The sequence below is a fragment of the Notechis scutatus genome, chromosome 1 (genome assembly GCF_049901735.1).
Source record: "Notechis scutatus isolate UNSWTSFEM ecotype Mainland chromosome 1, rNotScu1.2, whole genome shotgun sequence".
Taxonomy (NCBI): domain Eukaryota; kingdom Metazoa; phylum Chordata; class Lepidosauria; order Squamata; family Elapidae; genus Notechis; species Notechis scutatus.
In genome coordinates this window covers 186,642,487-186,660,656 of record NC_142009.1, presented here as the reverse complement: position 1 = coordinate 186,660,656, position 18,170 = coordinate 186,642,487, and the positions used below count along the sequence as shown (strand labels likewise).

Genomic DNA, 18,170 nt, shown 5'->3' with positions numbered 1-18,170 from the left:
ATCTACCTTTTACACATAACAAATTCAGTGAACGTTTTTTTTTCCCCCCCCTACGGGATCCATATTCTGCTCCAGCTTCCTTTCACCTATGGTAGTTCTGGCCAAATCCAGTCACTGCAGGGCTCATAGTAAGGCTTCCTGACTTGGATGTACCCTTTTATTCTTTCACTTGAGCTGCTGTTCCTGATTCTTCACTTGATAATCATTGTCCCTTGGTAGAGATGTATGTAAACTGCTGGGAAAATTGACTGTACATTCATATGGCTGCCCAGAGTCCTCCTTATTCTATTCATCCAAATTTATGGTTAGACATCTATTCTTCCTAACATTTCTAAGTGTCAATTTTTCCTGCATTTATTTATTTATTTATTTATTTATTTATTTATTTATTTATTTATTTATTTATTTATTTATTTATTTATTTATTTATTTATTTATTTATTTATTTATTTATTTATTTAAAGCCTGTCCAGCTTAAAAGGCTTTGGGTGAGTTGTTAAGTGACAACTATAATCACAACAGAATAAATCAAAATTATTTTTCCAAACACATTTATAATAAATCAAACTATTTCCCTTCCCCCTCCCATGAATGGCAATAACATTTAGCTAAAATTGAAGATCTGGTGAAATAAAACTCTTATTTAAAGACCTTCTGAAAACTATGGGATGATTTTAGAGAGCTCTGGATCTCCAACACCCATTACAATTATAATACGTCTCCAACCAATTATCCTGGCTTAAACTTTACATGGCCACTGTCTACTATATCAGCTGTATTGCAATGCATTTCGAACCAGAATTAAAGAATCACAAATAGAAACTGCAGGAGGCTGAAATTTAGCTAGGACTCACACAGAAGCCTGAGTAAGTCAAACTGACTGATTACATTCTTACAATCAGCCCCTTCCTTCCTCCCTCCCTCCCTCCCTTTCAGATTTTAAAAATACATACATAGGACTAGATAAGAATGTAACACAAAATACACAAAAAGAGTCTTACCTCACACCTGGGAGAAGAGCCAGGTCTTCAATGTTCTGTAACAAACTAGCAGATGTGGTGCATTTCCTGTTCTTGAGGGGAGATGCTGTTCTGGTGTTATGGCAGGGAAGACATCTAAAAGGTTGAACCATGGCAACTGGACCAAAATCGTGGTGCAGTTGCCATGATTCAACCTTTTAGATACTTTTGGCCTGGACGATTGAGTTTTCATTGACATTCTTCCTGGATCCCTACAGATGACACTGTTTAAGCGAAGGGATCTGAAACTTGCCTCGTCTGTCTGATGTTGTAAACATGCAAGAACATTTGTCTGTCTCAACAAGCACAAATGTATTTGTACCCTCCCCCCTCCCAGTAGCATATTTTAATGAAGAGTGCTTTAATTTCAAGCTTAATTATTGTTAGTCAGCATAGACAATGCTACAGGAGGCTGATAGTTGCCATATAAAAATATGTGGGTGAAAGGCAGATTCCCCCATATCTCTTGTAGGATCATCCAAAGGGGGGCCCTTTTCATTCATTCTCCACAAACAATACAGCCAGAAGAGGGTCTTTGAGGTCTCTGAACCAACAGATGCTTTCATGCCAACTATATACTCCTTGGAAGAGCCAGTGCCAAAGAGTAAGTGAGGTAAGCAGGATCTTCCCTGAGGCTTTTCGATTGGAGAATGTTGACTGTAATTGTTTTCCCACTTCAGGCTGACAAAGTGGTTTAAGAAATGCATTAGTCCTCCAATAAGCACAATCTTGCTATTTAAATTATAGGAAAATGCAGTTTGCAAGGAATACTCTCAAAAATCATGAATGACAGCCCTTGAGGAAGCAGCTTATTTGCTTCACATGAGATCAAACCCATTAGGATTTGCTTCATTGAATCTAGACTCTGGATGGGCTATAAGTGGACAGTATGGTTTCTCGCCCCCCCCCCAACTTGCTTCTCCATCCTTTTCACATAGCCCTTCATTCCCCTGCTAGGCAGCCTACGTGTCTTTCTATAAATTGCTCTCAGCTTCTTATCTGAAAGAAAGTAAAGCAGTAATTTCTGAAAACGAAGACAATCTACTTGCCCCTCCCCATTTCTTTATTTTAGGGGGTTTTTATATGTATGCCCAATGACTCCTGAGCTATAAATCGCAGATGCAAAAGAAAAACGTGCTTGCATTTTAAACCTATGCTTTTAACTGCTGCACACAAACCATTGATATTCCAAAAGTCTCTGGAAATTTAGGGATCCCCCCCCCCCATTTAAAAGGACCTTTGAATAAAGTATTAGGTTTGCAGGAGTGCTTCGGCTGTTGGCGACACCTGGAGCTTGGTTAGGTTCAGCAGCAAAATTCTAAAATAAAATTCTACTGGTCTTCTGTGAATTGCTCAGATACTCCAAACTTTCAGAAAATCTCAGATGATGATATATTGCTCACTATCAGCAGAATTATTTTCAATTTACATGGCTGCCTGAGTCAGAAGAGAACAATCTACTCCATGGCTTTTTCCAGCTTCTCCTTTACAAATAGAGCACACAGTGGGTGACATAACTTTGAGCAGAGAAGGCAGGGGGTCTGTCTTTTGATCTGAAAAGAAGTTGTGTCTTTAAGTGCTATGCAGAGATCCAAATTCAACAGGGGAAGGGTGTTATTCAGAGGGCCCTTGGCTACACACATGTAGCTTCTGTTTATTTACCTATTTATTTAAACTTGGACTCCAACCTACTCTCTGGGAAGCTCGTATCATAAAAAGAAACAAATATTACCATGCATATAATAGCAATAACCAGGTGGCAGAACAGATCAAAAAACCCCAAACATTTCATACCATCAGGAAGGGCTCCAACCATCCTAAACAAAGCATGGGAGAAGAGCCAAGTTTTCAAGGCCCTGAGGAAAGCCATCAAAATGACAGCCACCCAGCTCTCAGGGGCAGCCTCATTTCAGAAGGCAGGCATCTTGACTTTTTGGCCACTCCTTAAATCAAGCTCCTTAAAGATGCAGTTTCGGAAAGCCTGGCTGTACTCCATCTCACCATTTCCCCCCAGTGCAATGTAGAACAGGCCTGATGCCTACATTACAGTAGACATGTCCGTTGATATCTCTTGATCCTTAACTTTAACGGTGAAGAGGCCTGATCCGTAACAGCAGTTGTTTCTGCCACAGGAGGAGGACTAAACTTAAGTAGAAGGCATTGTTAACTGATCTGCATAATCAATAGTGAACTTTGTGCAAATAACAGTTTACATAATTTGTATCACTTGTGTGATGATGCCATAGCCTCCCTCACTCCCTTGCATCTCCACAGATATCAACAATTCAATAGGTGCTGCTTCTAGAGTAAAATAATGAATTATACTTGCCAAAATATGGTTTCCTTTTATTATGAACAAGTACCTTTGGTTACCCAAGGGGCACAACAGGCTTGAACTAAGGTAAAGAAAGAGATATGAGAGGCATCCTATATTTTTCATGGTGATGTTTCTTACTGATACGAAAAAGCACGCATATCCAATGAAAATATACATGTGTAAGAGAGGTTTCCTCCAAATTGGCTTTGATTGTCTGAGTGTAATTATTGTGCTTGGGATCAGATGGCTGCCGTCTTATTATTGCAATAAGCCTTTACAAAACAAAATAATTTTTAAATGTTATTATGCCACACATTGATGCCTAGCCATAAAATGTATTAAAAATATACCGTATATCTATTCATTTGTCCCCATAAAGTCACTATTTAGAAAAACAAATGCCTCAAAAATACTGTAGATTTTGGCCACTACATCCATGCTGTTAAATTCCTAAAATATAAGATCTGTTTCTTAGTTCAATTATCTCAAGTAATTGTAATCTAATTGTATTTTCCTTACCAAATCCATTTCTGAACCTTTATTTCTAAAAGTGGCCTGTGTTGGTTTTGTGTCCAGCAGCTGATCCCAAAGCAAAATTTTGAATGACATTTTAAAAAAAATACTTCCGCTCTCATCCAGTATTGAAAAGACATCACTGCCAAGGATTTTTGCTACATCGCAGGCATGAATAAACCCCGTTCAATATATTTCACACAATGCTGAAAAGCTGTTTTGCTAAATCTTCTAGTTGAAGCCAGTTCCTCAATTCCTCCGAGACAGAACGGAGGAGGAAAAGCAATCCCTCTAGAAAAACAATCCAGCAGACTTCCTGTAATTCAGAGAACAGGGCTCATCTGTGTTTGTCAGACAGTTGTATTTTATGAGAGTTGCCATGCTTATTCTTCTAAGAAACGTGCCTGTCACATCTGTCTTTATTTTGACTCCAGATCCCAGCTGCCGAACTGATGGTAAAGGTTTTCAGCAGGAGAAAAATTATTACAATGCTCTTTAAGATGCCAAGAGTAGAAGCTCTTTTATACCTTCCTGACTTTGTTAATATCCAAAGAAGAGCCAGTGACACAACCTGGTGTCCCACTTTTAAGTTCCTTCCAGCCAGAGACCCAGATGGCTTCCCAGACAGAGTAGGGGCTAAAAGAGACCAACAATAGGTCTTATTGTCCTCCCCTGGGCCACCTAGAACCCAGCCTTGCTGGTGTTGATCGCTTCAATCAGTAGCCTTTTGCCTAATTTAATTTAATTTGTGTATTTTCCTTCTGTTAAATTGTGTCTGTTTCTTGGAGACTGTCTGTACAAGTCCCTGCCATTTTCTTGGCAAGTTTTTTCAGAAGTGCTTTGCCATTGCCTCCTTCCTAGGGGTGAGAGAAAAAATGACTGGCCCAAGGTCATCCAGCAGGTTTTATGCTCACGGTGGGACTAGAACTCACACTCTCCTGATTTCTAGCCTAATGCCTTAACCCTTAATTAATAATTTAATTTAGTTCATTTAATTTAAAGTAACAACCAGCTAAATATATACTTGATTGCCAATGCTTACAGATTTTTGGTTTTAAAACAGATTGTCCTTTTTTAGGACAAAAGGATGCACACTTCCAGGTGTGTTTAGCATAGAGGCTTTCTTTTGTTTCTGCAGCTGTGGTTTAAATGAATTTAAAATGAAAATAAAATAACCCTAAGTAGTACCTTATTTTTAAAAATTGTTATGATTTGGAACTGGTTAAGAGACCAGTTTGGGGTTTTTGTTGTTGTTGTTGTTGTTGTTATGTATCAGAAGCATAGCTGCTCCTGATACATAACAAACATGGGATGGCAGTGTGGTGCCAGTGTTGTGTCCTTTCCAGCTATCTGTTTAAAAGGAGTCCCCATTGACTCCCTGGCATAAAATGACCCAGCCTGCATGACATGAATCAGGCAAGAGCTCCACAAATATTTGTTCTCCTAATAGTTATAGAGCAAATAGTAGCAATAGCACTTAGACTTATATACTGCTTTATAGTGCTTTAGAACAGTGGTTGCCAACCGGTGTGGCCCACTGGTGGGCCTTGAGAAAATTTTGGTGGGCAGCAGAGAAATCTCACCCCCAGAGCACCCTCCCAAAGCAATTAATCCAGGCTGCGCAGAAACACAAGGCTGCGCCGCTCACATGGCCCACGGGAACCCTCCCCGCCCACTCACTCCTTACCCAGCAAACTTGCCTGCTAAAATTGCTATTTTTCCTTTTTCCGACCATCATCTGTTCTGCTGTGCCGGGAGATTTAGATTAGCTAGGAAGCAGGAAATGGTTGGATTTCTTGCTTTCTATCTAGTCTTTAGATCTTTGGCTTTGCTTTTAAGGACTGAAGGTTTGCTTGCAAGCAAATTCAGTGCAGACTCACAGCAAGCAAATTTGAGAGACTGAGCTAGCTGATGGCAGATAGATATAGATAGATAGATAGATAGATAGATAGATAGATAGATAGATAGATAGATAGATACCGTGTTTCTCCAACAATACGGCATCCCCCAATAGGAAGTCCCAGCATGTTTTATCGGCATAAAATCAAATTAAGCCCCTCCCCCAAAATTAAGGCCTATATTAAACATGTGAAATGGGGGGAATGGCAGGGGGCTTGCTGTTAGGAAGTACTTTTGTTGCATACCCGGATATGGTGCTGCCTGCGGTGACTTTGGCGTTGGTGGGGCACTTCGTATCAGGAGGCCTTTTGCCACCGTTGCTTTCTCTTCTCCCCATGCTGCCGCAGCGTTTACAGCAACGCTGCGGCATTTGGCGCAGCCACGTGCAGCCAGCCAGGGTTCCTCCCTGCAACCGGAGCCAACGGAGACACTCAGCTTCAGGCGCTCCTGTCGCCGCCTTCCTTCGCCTTCAAAGGCAAAGCCATTTTTAAAAAATGATACCCTACTGGTACAACAAAGCCTCCCCTGCCCGAGAGGGCAGCCTAACCCCACGTGGGGAGGAGAATCTCCCGGGGCCGCAGCACAGGATCGGCCCACCCCGGGAGAAGCGCCCAGCCACCATCCCTGCCTGGTGCCAGGCAGAGCGCAAAGAGCTTCGCCTGGGGCGTCCAGCGCAGCTGACAGGCAGGCTCTCCTGCCCAGCGGCGGAGCTCTCACAAAGGCAGCGAGAGCCTCCCCACCAGGCCCTCCGCTCATCCTGCGAGGGCCGCGCCAGACCGTGCGGGCTTGGCAGAGCCGGGAAAGCGAGCCGTGGGTGCACGCCCGCCTGCCAAGCAAAGAGCCGGGCCGACCCGAGCTTGGCTTCCTTCCCAAGTCCCTCCAGCCCGAACCTGAAGGGGCCACCGGGAGAGGCCGCCCGAGGCAGTGATAGCGCCCACCCGTCCGTGGACAGGGAGGCAAGGCGATGGCCTGTGCCACATCCTCCTCCAAGCTGAGCCCCACCGAGTCAGTGCCTCTGCCCGATGCCCATGCCGCTGCAGCGTTTGGAGCTGCCGGCGCATTTGGAGATGCATGGGGATGGGGACGGGCTGGGCGAGGGGTGGAAAGGACGGGCGGCTTCAGGCTCTCTCCGCCGTACCTGGCAGCCTCTCCCAATGGCCCCTTCGGGTTCGGGCTGGAGGGACTTGGGAAGGAAGCCAAGCTCGGGTCAGCCCGGCTCTTTTGCTTGGCAGGTGGGCGCGCACCCGCGGCTCACTTTCCCGGCTCTGCCCAGCCCGTACGGCTCTGGCGCGGCCCTCGCGGGATGAGCGGAAGGTCCGGCGGGGAGGTGCTCACTGCCTTGGTAAGAGCTCTGCTGCCAGGAAGGAGGGCCCGCCTGTCAGCTGTGCTGGGTGCCCCAGGCGAAGCTCTTCGTGCTCTGCCCGGCACCAGGCAGGGATGGCGGCTGGGCATCCTGGGGTGGGCTGATCCTGCGCTGTGGCCCCGGGAGATTCACCTCCCCACGTGGGGTTGGGCTGCTCTCTCAGGCAGGGGAGGCTTTGTTGTACCAGTAGTAGGGCATCATTTTTAAAAGAATTGGCTTTGCCTTCGAAGGTGAAAGGAAGGCTGCGACAGGAGTGCCTGAAGCCGAGTGTCTCCGCCGGGCTCTGGTTGCAGGGAGGAGACCTGGCTGGCCGCACGTGGCTGTGCCAAACGCTGCGGTGTTGCTCTAAACACCGCGGCAGCATGGGAGATGGAAAAGCAACGGTGGGGGAAGGTCTCCTGATACAAAGTGCCCCACCAACGCTGAGGTCAACATCCAAGCCATCACTGCCCGCTCACCCGAGGATGCAAGGGGGGGGGAATTAAGTCACTTCTGAAAAGACGGCCTAGCCGTTTTTTCGGGGGTCAAAAAATAAGGCCCGGCCTTATTTTGTGAGAAACACGGTAGATAGATAGATTATGATAGATAGATAGATAGATAGATAGATAGATAGATAGATAGATAGATAGATCATTGAATGATTCTGTGAGCAATTCAATCTGACTGCTTTGCCTGATTTTGGGTAAAAGTTGCTCTTTTTTATTAAAAAAAATCAATATTTACATGCATGGTGTGTTGTGAGTTAATTTTGTGAGTTTGCTTGCTGGAAATTTTTTTGTGACAGACTGAGCTAGCCAATGGCAGATAGATAGATTTCTGAATGAATCTGTGATTCTGTAAGCAACTCAATCTGCCTGCCTGCTTTGCCTGATTTTGGGTAAAAGTTGCTCTTTTTTATAAAAAAAATCAATATTTATATAAATATTTATAATATTTACATACAAGCCATGCCCTGCCAGTCACATGACCACCAAGCCACACCCACAAATTAGGCCACAACCTTAGAACCGGTTAGTGGTCCCTGGGATCTAAAATTATGAGTTTGATGGTCCCTGAGGTCCAAAAGGTTGGCGACCCTTGCTTTAGAATAGAATACCTTTATTGTCATTGCATTCTACAAATACAATGAAATTTGAAAGCTACTCCAGCACTGTGCCCCAAACACCACATCACAATCACACTACAGAGTGTGATAATAATTAATAATAATAATTAAATAATAATAATTAAATAATAATAATTAAAAACCTAGTCTAAAACCTATCTAAAACATATAGTAAGTTAGATAGTTTAAAAATGCCACTATATACATAGGGCTAAATCACATATGCATTGCCTTGGAAAAGAAACTGTTTCTCAGTCTATTAGTCCTCATTTTAAGACACCTATAATGCCTCCCTGATGGTAACAGTTCAAAATATGAATGTCCAGGATGAGAACAGTCTGGGGAGATTTTTAGTGCTGTAGAGAGGACTCTGGTCTTCGCAATCTCTTCCAAAGAAGAAAGAGAACAACCAATGACCCACTCGGAAGGATGGAAGGCGGAGTCAACCTTGAGCCTGGTGGGATTCGATCTGCCAAATTGCAGTGGGAGTAGCTTGCAGTACTGCACTCTAACTACTGCACCACCGAGGCTCCATAATAATAATAGCTATAGAGTATAAACCACACTGAGGAACTACTTCACCAGCCTCTCCTGCCATTCAATTCAATATAAAGACCATCTAAGTCAGGGCTGTCAAACTCCCGACCCACGGGCCAGGTGCGTCACGTGGTAGCCACGCCCACGCCCAGTTTAGCGAAGTGGGAGGGGGAAAGTCCCGATACATGACATGATGCCACCATGATGACGTGAGTTTGACACCCCTGATGTAAGTGGTTTTATTTGTGTTGTGTGTCTTTAAATCAGTGTTGACTCCTGGTAACTGCTTGGACATGTTTATGCAATTTTAGTGGCAATATTGGAAATGGTTTGCCATTGCTGCCTTGTTCCTAGGGTCTGAGAGAAAGAGAGAGAGGCACTGGTGACTGGTCCAAAGTCACCCACCCAGTAGAATTCATGGTCTTTTTTTCTAGTCCAGTGGTCTTGCTATTTCTCATGAAGGCACTACTCAAGCTAAATTTCTGCCCCTTTGAGATATGAGATGACAACCCTATTGAGCTCGGAGATAAAGCCTCCGATCTTAGTAGATTGGAGACAGTTCATTAAACATAATGTAAAGTTGACAGGTGTTGAGACAAAGTTGTAGCCCAAATCTGGGTTCCTCTTCCTTCTTCTAAAGAGAGGAATTTCCACAGCTTGTTCCTCACTGTGACTAGCAGTCCCCAGCCTCCAGCAGCAAAATTTTGAAAGTGCAAAGACCCTTTGAGGACCAAGATGGAAAGTAAGACAGAGCTTTCTCTACTCTTACACATCTAAAAGCCAACCCAGGATATGTGTGTGTGTGTGTGCAGGTGAATCCTACTTCAATGCTCCTGACAGGGCACTTGAGGGCTAGGAGGGGCCATCCCATTGTTCAAGCCTTGCTGCCCTCCTTGTCTTCTAGTCCCTGCTGTCATGAGTAGCTGCTTCATGGTACCATGGTTGCAGCAGTGAAAAACCTCCTCTCTTTTTTCACAGAAGGCATCCTTGTCTGCATGTGCCTCACTCTGCTGGTGAAAGGAGGCATTTTCTTACCCAATGGGCAACTGGAGTAAGCATGCAAGGTTAGCAATGATACTATAGCAATTGCAGTTAGGCTTATACACCACCCCATAGTGCTTTATAGCACTCACTGAGCAGTTTACAGAGTTATTGCCCCCAACAACCTGGGCCCTTATTTTACCAACCTGGGAAGGAGGGAAGGTTGAGTCAACCTTGAGCTGGTCAGGGTAGAACTCCAAGCTGTGGACAGAGTTTGCCTGCAATACTGCATTCTAACCACTGCGCCACCAGGGCTCCTGGTTGCACCAAGAATTGGCCCTCTGAAGCCATCACGTGTGGCAAACTGCAGAATCTGCCTCCTTGGCAGGATGAGGAAGCCAAAGGATTTTAGCTCTGGTCCCAAGTCACCACTCCATCCTTCTCCAGTCAGAGCTGGTTTCTCCTTCCTGCTTACTTCAGGGGACCTGATAGCAGGTTAATTATGACGTCAAGTAAGGATCTTTTCTTCTTTTAGCAGACCAGCTCTGTCTTTTCTTCAAGGTTGTGCTTTATCTCCATGCTGCCTTTTTTTTAAAAATTGCCTTTGGGGAGATCAAGGGGAGGAAATCTGCTACATGAGCTTGCTTTAATGAGGTTGTCACGGCAAAAGAATGGGATCATCAAGCTTAACTTCAGTTCTCCATCCTCATTCAGTTGGATGGCAGTCCAGCTGCAACAATCATGCCAGCATTGTATCTCCTTTCTGGAGTCAGAGAATCCTCCATTGAACATCCTCCCCTTGATCTTCTCAAAGCTGATTTAAAAAGGCAGCATGGAGATAAAGCACAACCTTGAAGAAACAAAGTTGGTCTGCTAAAAGAAGAAAAGATCCTTAGTTGACAACATAATTAACCTGCTGTCAGATCCCCTAAAGTAAGCAGGAAGGAGAAACCACACTCTCTGCTGAGAAAGATGGAGTGACTTGGAGCCAGAGCTAAAATCCCTTGGCTTCCTCATCTTGCAAGGGAGGCAGATTCTGCTGTTTGCTACAAGTGATGGCCTCGGAGAGGCAACTCTTGCTGCAACCAGAGCCAATCAGCCAGTAGACAATACAGTGTCCCTGTATGTGCCTATGTGACACACACCCAGATGAATGAGGCATGTCAGGGTTATTCAGACACCACAGCTACTAGGCTAACAGACAGCCTCCTTTAGAGATTGATATTCTCTACTTTGAATAGTTAAGTCTATGTCTGGGCTCTTGTTTACTTCCTTTCATCTTAGTTCCTTCAAAAAAGCTGTGGCTTTATTTCATCTCTTCTTTTTAACTCTTAACCCTTCTGGAGAGCAGGGGAGAGAGCTGAGACCTAATCCATTGCCTTTTGTTTCTCCATTTTGGAAACATAAAGAGGGAGAAGTAGAACTGAATGAAGATAATCAATCTGATTTCTTCTTAGCCACGTTCTACTTATTCTCCTTCGAAGGCAATTCGACTGAATTCATAGGTGTGTCTTATAATTATCATGCATACATTCAATTCTCAAGACTAATTAAATGAGCAAATAGTATCGATGGTGGACAATAATGATTAAAGCAGTTATTAATACATATTTTTCCTTCTTCTCTATGAATTTTTAGGCATTTCGTCAATTATCTGGTACCAATTTCAGGTCTGCCACTAAGTAAATATTTGGTAGGAAACTGGTAAGCATTGGAACTTTTTGATTAATATTCCTTTATGAAGTTGTTGCAGTCACGCATTACATTTTAAATGTATATTAAAATGTATTTTTAAATATGCAATGTATTGAAAATAAAAGAAATAAAATGATACATAAGAAACTACTAAAATATCTTTCTTGGAGGACAAAAAGTACCTTTTTAAATAAGTGCAACTATATATATCTGTTTTTATAATTTCTGTTGTGGGCTCCTAGGGCTACCTTTATTTTTATTCTTTCAAATAAAAATCAAGAAAAAATGTAACATAATGTTTAGTTTGGCCACCAGTGGCTTGGGATTTCTCCATGTTTTGAGAGGAAGTATTTTATAGATGTTGCCACTTTCAGTTGGAGTTAACTGCATTTAATTTTTAATTTTCAGAGTTTAGAGGGTTCATGCCAGAGTTGCATTTAAATTTTACCATGCTATTAGCCATGCAGTCCTTTAAAAGTTCTGAAGGACTTTTGGAGAAAGTGTGAGACAAGGAGGGAGGGAAGGAGAGAGCACGCTATTAATCAAAACTTAATCTGCTTTCCATGTGCAGCTAATGTGGTTGGGACTTAAATTATTTCTCAAGAAATACCATGTTGCTTAGTAAAATAAATTGCCCAGTATTTACTTTTGAATTACGTTGCCATTACTGGTGCAAAGAGAAAATGCCATGAAAATTGTAGGGCTTAACTGTAATAGAAATATATTATTCAATTATTTATCCCCAATTTAACTGCTATGGCTTCTCCAAAAGAATCTTTAGTCGAAGTTGGTTGAACAATCTCTCTCAAAATTATTTGCTAACATGGCAAGAACTCCAGTTCTCATAGTTCTCAGAGAAAAAGGAATATATTTTTTACAAATCAGGTTTATGATTTTATTTTATTCAAGTCTTACAGCTACAAGCAAAAGGGTTGGGCCAGCAAAAAAATCACAAAATAAATCTTATGGAAAGTTAGCATGATTATTATCACAATGATATATTTTAAGCTAGAGTTAATAATCTTAAATTTAAATAATTAAGTGGGACATAGTTTAAATAAATCTTTTTGTTCTCCTCAGAATGGCATGACCTATGATGGTGAACCTATGGCATGCGTGCCAGAAATGGCACGCAGAGCCACTTCTGTTGGCACAGGAGAGGTTGCCCGGAAGAGCTCCACTGTGCATGCGTGCGCGCCGCCCGCCCGACAGCTGATTGTCGGGTATCTGGCACGCATGTGTGGGGGGCAAGGGTGTGCAGGAAATGCACGTGCATGTGCAGAGATGCATGGGGTGCGCAGGGGCTTGGAGGGCACGCGCATTGCCTTCTGGACAATTTTCGGCATGGGATCCCAAAAAGGTTAGCCACCACTCTAGACCTACATCACAAAGATAACATGGGCTTGACGTTCTCACAGTGCTGCATTCACTACCACGAAGCAGAATTAGCAAGTGATGTTTTGTAATATTGGAAAGAGGCCAATATTTAAAGACAAACAACAGTTGAAAACTTGAAATCTTATAAGTTACATTCAGGCCTGTAAACATTCATAAACAAGCTTGATTTCACTTGTATACCAATGGGGCATCTTGTCCTGTACCTGGGAGGGCCCCCTAGCCAAATAGCCTGCTATTTATTCATTTTAACATTTTGAAAGCGTGGCTATGCTGTGCTATATTTTCCATTCAAAACTATTTGAGGGTCAGACAATCTGAATTCTGACTGCAGCATGATTCCATCCATCAACGTGCTAGATAGTTAGAAGAAGAAGAAAAAATCCCTAACTGTTATCAGAGGGATTTTTAAATATTATTATTTAAAATAATATATTTTCATTATTTTATTTTATTATTCCTCACTGCCAAACGAGAGAAGCTTCTGGAAGGGAAAAAAAGGGTCTCCCCCCATCTGGATGCCTTCTCTCTGCTCCGCCTGTTTGTCAGTACTGTACAATAAAAAAAATGCATGTTTGTGTATGAAAAGCAACAGCACATTCCCCCTAAGCCATCATGTTTTTACAGTTTATGTTTGCCATGTTTCATTTAACTATAATCAGTTAATCAAATTACAGCTAAATAATCCATGAGGTAGCACATCTACAAACTCATCAAACCTGATCTATAGTATGGGCAATGGTCTATCCATTGACCTTTTTCTATCCATATCATCTTACAACCATTGTACCCAGAATGGTTCAGAGTTTTTAACTATTCTTTTATGGCTTTCTTAAATTAGGCTGATAATCCCTCTTTCTGTCCAGATAAGTATGAGTTACATCCCCATAGGTACCACAGAGTATCAGAGATACAAAAGGAGATAGGAGAACATAGAATAGAATTCTTTATTGGCCAAGTGTGATTGGACACACAAGGAATTTGTCTTGGTGCAAATGGTCTCAGTGAACATAAAAGAAAAGATACATTTGTCAAGAGTCAAGAATCATAAAGTACAATACTTAATAATAGTCATAGGGTACAATAAGCAATCAAATCATACTAGGAAACAGTCAATATAAATTGTAACAATACAAGTGACAAAGTTACAGTCATACCAGAGGTGGTATTCAGCAGGTTCTGATCAGTTCTAGAGAACCGGTAGCGGAAAATTTGAGTAATTCAGAGAACCGGCAAATACCACCTTTGACTGGAGATTTTACAGTATTCTTGCCCTGCCATTCCCACCAAGCCACGCCCACAGGACCGGTAGTAAAAAAAAATTGAATCCCACCACTGAGTCATACAGTCACAAGTGGGAGGGGATGGATGATAAGGAGTGATGAGAAGATTAATAGTAATAAGATTTATATAATAAGATTTATGTGCCTGAGTAAAGTAAGAGAACCAACTGTCAGGAGTGGTCACGCTGTTGGACAAGGCTGTTCTTCTAACTCAAGTGGCTGCCAGAACAGCGTTGTGCTGTTCATACACATCCATCAGCTAATAAACTCTTTTAAAATAATGTTCTTTTCCTTACTAAGTTCACCTCCCTTCTCTTTGGATAGTTCAGGAAATATTCTAAAAAAGAAAACCCTGGTGCTCTGAAACAGAATTTTAATAAACCAGGGTTGTTCAATAATATCCCCCCCAAAAATTAACAAAGAACACTACTGGTGACACATGGCTACCATCTGGATAAACAGATACAGTATTTCTCCTTGTATGTGCATTCCCAAATGGGAAAAGAAACATCTCTATCATTCATCACTCTTTTACCCACCTACGCACATGTGCATCACAAATTGAAAGCTACTATTTCTGCAATAACTTTTAAAGTGTATTCTGCTAGATTATATTATCTTTCTAAAAAGTATATCCAGTTTGATGAGAAATGTGGAGGGGCACCGAGGAATAGCTTTTTGTGTGTAATCTTTGGACCAGGGAAGGCAAGTCTCAGGCACAGGTATCAGAGGAAATGGCTTCCACATGTCTGCACATTCATTGTTCAGGTTTTGTAACAAAGGCACCAAATTCAGTGTGGCCAAACTGTTAGAAGAAGAAGTTAGAAACAAATTGAATCACATCATCTAGCTGTTGTAGCTCCATCTGAACGCTGCAAAGAAATAAAAATCAAGCTCTGAACATAACAAGCCTAAAGCTCCCCATTTCATCTTCTTTCCATCCCTCCTCCATTTCATCTCATCTCATTCCGGGGTGTCTACAAGATGTAGTCAAAAAGTCAAAATGGCGGCCATGACAGTGAGACCAAGCCTCTATTTGTTTCTTTACATGCTTCAGTCAGAAAGTCAGGTCTAGCATCTTGACTTTTTTGAGCACACCCCAAAGACACCCCCAATCTCACCAGCCTGGCAATGTGGAGCTCATCTCTGAAATCACCTTAGTTTTATTGATACAAATATAAATATAATTGATAGCTCTTGAAAGAAAGCAAGAGGCACAGAGCTACTAGCTGAGCCTGGAAATGGTGCAGATTCACCTGTGAAACTTCAGGTTGGTAGGGGGATAGTAATTTTTCCACCAGCCTATGTTAAAGTGTTGTTAACTATGTTGCTTTTGATAAGTAGAAAGAAAAATGATCAACAAGTGGCATTTGTATGAGGTATTAAATAAGTGGAACTTCTACTTTCTTACTTTGTAGCTAAGTAAAACAGATAAAACCACAAGCCAGTACCTAAAACCTTGGTAGCGCAGTGGGCTTTGAGTGGAAAGATGGAGAGATGTAATTTGGGATAAACAGGTACTTTTCTAGCTGCCTCTGGCTGCTTTTCTCACCATGGAAAAGCTGAGCCAATTTAGCTCCAGCTCAGCTGTGGTTCAGGAAAAACGGCAACATTTTTATTTAAAAAAATATTTTGATGTTCAGGTTGCCTTTCCCCCCCTATTTCCCCACTAGCAAAAACTCTAAGGTCATCCTGTCTTCCAAATTTTTTCTCTCCTTTCCCCGCAACTGATAAGCTAATATGGCATCCTCCTTTCTTTAGAAGGGGAGTGGATCAAACCTCACTTCTTGCAATGACTAACTTTCTTCTAGTGAAAACAAACATAACAAAGTATTGTGGTAGTTGGTTCATCAAGAAATTCCTGCAAGCTATAGTGAAGGTTTTAGGGTCTTCATGAAGCTGATCTGCTGCATCTAGGGAGTGACCTCTTGCAGCTAGAGCAATCTTTTCTGTCAATAGGCTACTGCTTAAAAATAAAATCCTGTCTTTTAAATCTAACATGCAAGATGTCCCCCTTCTGATTCCTGCAGTTCTCATGTTCTGGAATACCACAAACCCTAAAGTAATAAATGAATTAGTGTAATCCTTCCACAAGAATAAAATAAATGCTTTCATTGGAGAAGAAATATATATATACACCAGTCATTAACACATTCAATAAAAACAACAAGGTAAGAAACTTACAGCTTAATAAACAAAAAACATTTCAGTGTAGAGGAAAAAAGAAATCCAATTTAAATTTAATTAAAACTTTAATGGGAAGGAAAAATGAGCTAGTTTGCTTTTGCATAATTCCTGAAATCTGTGTGTCCTTTTCATTTCATAGTTATTTTTCATCAGCATTTGCTCCTAGTAGCAGCAATTGAAAACAAAAGAAGAAAGAAAATGATTTGCACAAAAAGAATGCTGCAGACTTTATCAGCACTAACAGTAGATTTATCATCTTCAACTTTTCACTTGACACCCTGCAAAAAGACAGACATGATGACAATTTTGGATTAGTGCAACCCTTGCACAGAGAAAAGCCTTATGTTAACTTGAAGAGTAAGTTGAGGTAGTCCCTAATTTTGATTCGCACACCAATGAAATGCAAGATTTCCAGTTTTGAAGCTTGAACCAGTGCAACAAGAAATGATGTGTATTGAAAAAAGGATAGCTACTTTCCATAAATTTTATTTTTCCTCCTGATCCCAGGGGTGTTCAGGAAGAATTGCTCTGTGTGTGTGTGTAATCAGACAAAACTTCAGTATCTGGGAAAAGGGAAGATATTACTGTAACATAATCAACCTGAAAATATATTGGCTTTTTACTGCCTAACTAAGGTATCATACAGATGCAATTAAAGCTCATAATACTTTTTTGTATCCCTTGAGTTAGAATCAATCGCTGCAGTCTACACGGTTCCTTGAGAGTAAGTGGCACTGAACTCAGCAAGACTTAATTTGTGAACAGATATTGCCCTGATTCGAAGCAAATTCAGCCATAGCAGGTTCTTAACAATTTATAGTTTTTAGTCTGAAACTACCATACATATAAATACCCGCGAAAACTTAAGAAAATATATATATATATATATATATATATATATATATATAGTTCTTTTAAAGTTGTAGCAACGTTTCAGCAGAATCTCATCTGCCATCATCAGGCTTCTGTATTGTGTCCGTCTGTGGGTCAGACTTTTAAGTGGTTTCAGATTTAAATTTGGGGCAGCCTATTGCTGTGCCAGAATGGTTTTTCTTCATCCTGATTATAGTATACACATACATACATACACATACATACACATACATACACATACATACATACATACACATATACATACATACATACATACATACATACATACATACATACATACATATTCTAATCAGGCCAGCATTCACTTTTCATAAATGCTTACACACACAAACAAGGGCAGACCAGTTCAAAAACTTTGCCAAGAAAATTGCAGGGATTGGTCCAGGCAGTTGCCAGGAGTTTTTTGACTCCTGACTTGAAAAGACAAAACCTCAAACTTCATTCTTCATTCACTTCTTTTAAAAGGCAGCCCGGTAAATGAAGGAATGCATATTTCAGATTTTTAATCCTTACTTTTCATTGATGCCCAGTCTACAACTGGATGAGAGTAATGACAGAGTGAAAAATATGCAAGTGCCGTATTTGCCGCGATAAGGCGACTTTTTGCCCTGAAAAAGATGCCTCCAATTGGGGGTCGTCTTATACGCCGGGTCGTCGAATACAGCCATACAAACTGAGCCTGATGGTTTTACACTACATTATGTTCATATAAGAGGCAGTCTGGTGTAGTAATGAAGACACCAGGCTAGAAAGCTGCGCCGGGTCAGCTGCTGTGAGTTCTAGTCCTGACGCTAAGTTACCTCGGGAAGAAGAAGCCAGGAGCCCGCTGCCCTTGCAAAGCCAGCTCACTCTCCTTTCCTTCCCTAGGCAAAGGCTGGAAGCAGGGCAGACCAGTTCAGAAAAACTTTGCCAAGAAAATTGCAGGGATTGGTCCAGGCAGTTGCCAGGAGTTTTTTTGACTCCTGACTTGAAAAGACAAAAC

The 18,170-nt window shown here is 41.7% G+C and overlaps 1 long non-coding RNA gene across 1 annotated transcript; it reads left to right on the top strand.

The window, feature by feature from the left end:
- Window positions 1-9,608: 9,608 nt before the first annotated feature.
- On the top strand, window positions 9,609-16,711 carry LOC148133132 (uncharacterized). The gene is made up of 3 exons (XR_015747134.1): window positions 9,609-9,817; window positions 11,373-11,438; window positions 16,434-16,711. It is a non-coding gene; the product is annotated as an uncharacterized LOC148133132 (long non-coding RNA).
- The last annotated feature ends 1,459 nt before the right edge of the window (window positions 16,712-18,170 follow it).